General features: G+C 38.7%; 1 long non-coding RNA gene across 1 annotated transcript in view; it reads right to left on the bottom strand.

Moving 5' to 3' along the window:
• Positions 1 to 5,574: 5,574 nt before the first annotated feature.
• The window catches only part of LOC107184419, a 13,403-nt gene continuing 13,017 nt past the window's right edge, over positions 5,575 to 5,960 (bottom strand). The window contains exon 3 of the long non-coding RNA XR_001515249.1: positions 5,575 to 5,647. This is a non-coding gene — a long non-coding RNA (uncharacterized LOC107184419). The remainder of the gene's footprint in view (positions 5,648 to 5,960) is intronic.

The raw sequence follows: 5,960 nt of genomic DNA, 5'->3' as shown, positions 1-5,960 counted from the left end.
TCATGAAGATAGGAAGTTGGTGGGACCCTTTTCTTCTCCCCATGTAGCAGTCTGTACTTGTTCTTCAATGAATCTCCACCTTTGCTAAACTACCCTCTGTCCGAGGATTCATTCTTCAAATCCGGCGTACAAAGAATTCAGGTTCCAGTCCAAAAATTTCCTATCAGTATGATTTAAAATTTCTTTGGAGAGCAACCAGCTGCCAACTATTTGGATTGATTTAATTCAGTGTGCTCTGGCCTCCTGTCTTCAAAAGGAGCTCTTCAGATTGGCAGTGAGGGAGTCTTTTATTTGAACATTTAAATAACGTGTAAAGATAGAAAAAAGATATAAATGCGAATAATTAAAAGGTAAATGAATAATACTGAAAGCAGAATACTTGAAAAGGCATGGTAGATTTTACATTCTCAGAAGATAGCAGCCAAATGTGTTAAGATCCTTTCAATATTTTCAGCTTTTGCTAATATTAACAGTGGGAAGCACTCAATTGAGAGGGAAATGTCAGGGAAATTCTAGTAAAAATAAATTGGTGCAATTAATAGGACAGACTGCTTAATTATTCTAAAATATTTGCTTCACTTCTCCATTTTAGGATGTAATTCTGGACAGAGATATAAAGAGAGACGATCATGAGGGGAATGGACAGGAGGAGGAGCAGAAGGGAAGAAATCAACATTACTTAAATATATTAGAATTTAGAAACAATTTATCAGTTATGATTTAATACTTGAGCTGTGAATGGGGGCAGCAGTATAAAATACACTATTCAAAAGATAACAGCAAAGAAACAAATAGTCTTTTATCACTGTCTCTTAAGACCAACACATTTTGAAATTCTATACTTTCGGCTTGTTGTTGATACCAATAACAATGATGTAAACAAATATATCCTCTAAGAATTCTTATCTACTAAATATTTTATTTGTTTCTTCTCTAAATAATTACCGTCCAGAATGTTTCTGAACAACAAGCATTCCTATCAATGAGGAACCTTCACTGTTAGCTCATTTTCAGCTTTAATTACCTTCAAAAGTCAGCAAGACAACATATGAATGTTCACATCTTATTAAACAACTTTCCACATTTAGGACTTTGAATCTCTAGAGGGAGGCTGAGTCCATTGCCATCAAGAATTCTTATTTGGGTGAAGTCATGACCTACATAAAAATTCCCTTTGCCCTTTGTCTACCCAGTAAATATGCTAAGGATGGAAGTAAGGATGCATTTAGAAAATCTAAAGTCACTGAAAAGTCTTGCTTCTGTAAATAATTAGAAAAAGATACATACGGGGAGGCCAACAAGTGAAGATGTGAAGGTCGGGCCCAAGAAACACCTTTGATACCACAGAAAACCAATCTTAAATAGAAAGCTCATTGCTCAGTATGTATTCTAGTTAAAGTCTTCTGTCCTTTTGTTATAGAAAAACACCTCCAACATTTATCAAATATTGGATACTATCCATATAAAATCCCTGAGGTACATACAGATTGCTGAGTGATAAGAAACTGAAATGATAATGGGACAAAGGGGAAAGTTTGGTAATAAGAGATGGGCAAGGGGCCTAGGTAGACAGAGGAGGAGCATCTAACCCAGGACTTGGATGAGGGGGAAAGAGGTTAGAGAGACAGCAGGAGGAATTACTGAAGGTCGGGCCAAGAAACACCTTTGGTACCACAGAAAACCAACCTTAAATAGAAAGCTTATTGCTCAGTGTGTATTCTAGTTAAAGTCTTCTGTCCTTTTGTTGTAGAAAACATCTCCAACATTTATCAAATATTGGATACTATCCAAATAAATTCCCTGAGGTACATACAGATTGCTGAGTGATAAGAAACTGAAATGATAATGGGACAAAGGGGAAAGTTTGGTAATAAGAGATGGGCAAGGGGCCTAGGTAGACAGAGGAGGAACATCTAACCCAGGTCTTGGATGAGTGGGAAAGAGGTTAGAGAGACAGCAGGCGGAATTACTGAAAGTAAGCGGAATTACTGAAAGGCGAGTGGAATTAAGCAGGAAGGAAGACAGAGGAAAAACTGCTTCCTGAAAACATTGGAAAGCCAAGGATTGGAATTTTAACAAGGAAATAAAATCTTCAGGCCATTTTTTTTTTAGAAATATCTTGGCTTGTATGGGGAGGATGAATTTGAAGCAGAGGCCAGAATCCTGGTATGAGCAGAAAAGAAAGCATGCATTTCAAAGCCAATAGAATACTGAGCTAAGTAGCTGGGGGATGAGGCTTTAAAGAATATAGATAAAATGGACTGGAAGTAATGGGTGGATTGATAAGGGCCCTCAGAAAATAATAATAATCCCTGTATACTCTGGAAGGATGATCTTTTCTGCCAAATTCAAGCTCCTGGAATATTCCACTCCACTCATGCAAAGGTACCCTGTTGTGTGGACCACAGCCTACCCCTTACCTCCAAATCTTAGAACTGGAGCTGTCTTCACCCAAGAAGCCAAGATCTTTCCTGAACACACCTCCATCTTGAAAAGGAAGGGTCTTCCTTTCTTCACAGACGGAATCCACATCTCATCCTCTGAGCTCAATTCCTCATACTCTCTTCTTCCCTCCCCTGGGCTTTTTTTTCTTTTTTTAAATAAAAGATTTCTTGCCCCAAACAATTCTCCTTTCTAAACTCCCATTTGTAAATTTTTAATTAAGTATCTCTACCTCACAAGTGAAGCAGGAATTTTTTGGGGTGAAAAAGACAGATTTAAGAAATTTTAGAAATTAAGGGAAGGGGACCTTGGAGGAAAGGCAGGGCTGCAGAGCAGTAGGAGGTATATTTCCATAGAATAGGGGAGCTGAAAAGCTGCAACAGGTGCATTTGCATAGAATGAGGGAGCCCGGGAACAGCAGAAGGTCTAAATTTGCAGAATAAAGGGAAGGAAGCCCTTGTTCCAGAAGGAGAAGAAGAAAGCCCAAAGGGAATAGGAGAACAATAAGGAAGGAGGGGGAGAACCTCACCTGTTCCTTGTGGTGTTTGACCTTTGAGCTCAGATAGTAACCAGTCCAATGGGAATAGTGGCCAATCAGAGGGGACATTGAGGCACAAAAAATGCAGCCTTTATAAACCCGGGAAAAAGGAACTCGGTGGGACTCTTCACCCTCCCCAAGTGGGAGTCTGTGCTGTGAGATTCTTTCCCCTTCCCCATGTGAGAACCTGTTCTTGTTCTTCAATAAAATTTCCACCTTTGCTGTACCACCTTCCGTCTGTGGATTCATTTTTCGACTCCATTGAACAAAAAATCCGGGGAACCATCCTGCCCAAGGGAACACCTTGTGAATCCCACTTCACGAGGGTTGTCATTGGTCTGCCTGGATTCCCAACTAAAGCTCTCCTCCCTGGAAATTCCAAAACAGATGATGGACCCATATTTGAGAAATTGCAGAGAGGTGTTATGGGACAGCCCCCTTAGCCAATGGGAGAGGACCTTCCCCAATCTCCATTCTTGTCTTCTCATATGAGAGACTTCAATTGTGTTGTGATAAAGTGGATTTATTAAGACATTAAAGCAAGTGAATTTATTAAACAATTAAAGCGTGCACATTTATTAAAGAAACAAAGCAAGAAAATCTATATATCTGGTTTAGGAAGCATAGAGGGGCTGTCGGGTAATATGAAGAGCAAGTGGGATGAAGGGCTTCTGCCTTATATATCCTCCTGTCTATAAGTTGTTTTTTTTTGTTTGTTTGTTTTGTTTTTTAATTCCTCTGTTAGATATCCTAGTATAAATTAACGATAAAGATCCGCCCCCCTTTTCTTTGTTGGGGCTTTCCCACAATTTATAAGAAGCACCTGACAACTTTATTTTGACAAACCCAAGACCCGCTGCATTCACTGTTTAAACAGTGGATGAGATGGACTGTCCTTCCCTTCCCCCTCCTCTCCTGCATTCTTTTGTGAGAAGAGGTTTTAACCCTTTGTTCTCAAGATAAGGTCCTGCTATAAGCAACCTGCAAATCTTTTTGATTTTGTTTAATTTTCCTGCCTCAGTTTCCCTATCTCACTTGTCCCAGAATTTCCCTTGCTCTTCATTGTTCTAGAACAAGACTTACTGATATCACAATACTCCTCAACTTGATCCTTGGTCCAGAATTTCTTTGAAAGTCCCCAGAGGAATCAAAACAAACTTGTAACATCTGAGACTTAGTAACAAGTTACAAGGTGCCGGGTATGGTATTGGATGCTTTTAATATATTATTTATAATATATTTTATTTAGCCCTCGAAATAGTTCTGTGAGGTATGTACTATGTGAAGCTTAGGAAGGTAAGTAACTTGCCCAAGGTCAAGCAAGATTTCTTTCTTTATAGTGCTTCTCCATCTCCTGTAATTATTACCTTCTTTATTGAGAAAACATCTCATCTTTCATATTCATTTCATTCAATCCTGTAGAGATTTTGGATGTATTTACATAGTCATTAGTCAAGTCAAATATAATTCAAAAAGTTTACTGCCCTTTTCACTTATTCAGTTCTTCAACACACTTTTGGTGTGTACTTGCTACTTGGTGCTAGGCATTCGAATTCAAAGATGCTTAACCAACCCAGCGGTAAAAGCTCCCAGTTTCCCCATTGTGAATGAAGATGTCCACACGAGTATAAAAAACCACCATTTCCAAACCTCAGCTATAAATGGGGAGACATCTGTACATGAGGTTAAATGGAATGTGGATATCGGACACCTGTGAGTCCCCTTAATCTGCCTTCTCACGCATCCACCTTCCTATATACAATATCTGTTTTTTGTCATTAATTCTATTTATTTTTTAATTTATTATTTTTATTAATTTACTTTCCAATTACAGTTGACATACAATAGTATATAAGTTTCAGGTGTACAACACCATGATTAGACATTTATGTAATCGTATGGTATTTGTCTTTCCTGTCTGACTGATTTCACTTAGCATGATACCCTCTAGGACCATCTATATTGCCATGTATGGCAAGACTTCAATCTCTTTAATGATTAGTAATATTCCATTGTATCTAGGTACCTCTTCTTCTTTATCCATTCATCTACCAATGGGCACTTAGGTTGTTTTTATCCCTTGGCTATTGAAAATAATTCTGCAATGAACATAGGGGTGCATATATCTTTAAAAATTTGTGTAAATAAATGCTCACCAGTGGAATTTCTGGGTCATATGATAGTTTTATTTTTAATTTTTTGAAGAAACTGTTTTCCCTAGTGGTTGCACTGTTTTGTAATCCCATCAACAGTGCAATAGGGCTCCCTTTTCTCCACATTCTCACCAAGACACGGTTGTTCATTCATTAATGTTAATGTAAAAACATTCAAACCTGTAATGAATTTTCGTGAGTTTATTTGAGCCAAACTGTCGACAATTGCTGGGAAGCAGAATCTCAAATTATTGGGATGGTGCTCCGGAGAATGGCAGTTCTTCACCTTGTTTTATACACTACAATCCAAAGAGGAGAAGTAAGCGCGCTACATGAATCCATTGGTGATAGATTAGGGAGGCCGCAGAAAGCAAAAGGGGGTTGGGGAGGAGCAACCTCTGGGATTGGATAAAAAGTAAAATGATAGACACATACTTCTTCTACTTATGTGAGTACAGGATAATTAACAGTCAACAGTTAACATGATCACAATAACGATGAGGGAATTTGTGGTCTCTTTCCCCACTGGAGCTCAGGCTCATTTGGTTGTGCCCTGAGGGGTCCGGAAAAAGGGAAGTTACAAGTTACCCTGACATTTCACAGGTGTGTTATCTTAGATTCAAAAGGACAAGAGGCCCAGTTAGGGTAAAGATTGACCTTTGTCAGGGAAGATACTGGCCTAGGACATGACTACCCACTATAAACTGCTTTTACTTAAAGTTTTAATTTCAGACCGTCCTTGTGGTTATTTTAGGTCTTAGAGTTTGCAAAACTGCCATGCAGGTCTTCCCTGAGCTTGTCAGGTTAGCATGTGGCTCCTTTCCTCC

The sequence above is a fragment of the Myotis davidii genome, unplaced genomic scaffold (genome assembly GCF_000327345.1).
Source record: "Myotis davidii unplaced genomic scaffold, ASM32734v1 scaffold1063, whole genome shotgun sequence".
Lineage (NCBI taxonomy): Eukaryota > Metazoa > Chordata > Mammalia > Chiroptera > Vespertilionidae > Myotis > Myotis davidii.
The sequence above is the reverse complement of the archived record's forward strand: the minus strand, read 5'-3'. Positions and strand labels throughout refer to the sequence as shown.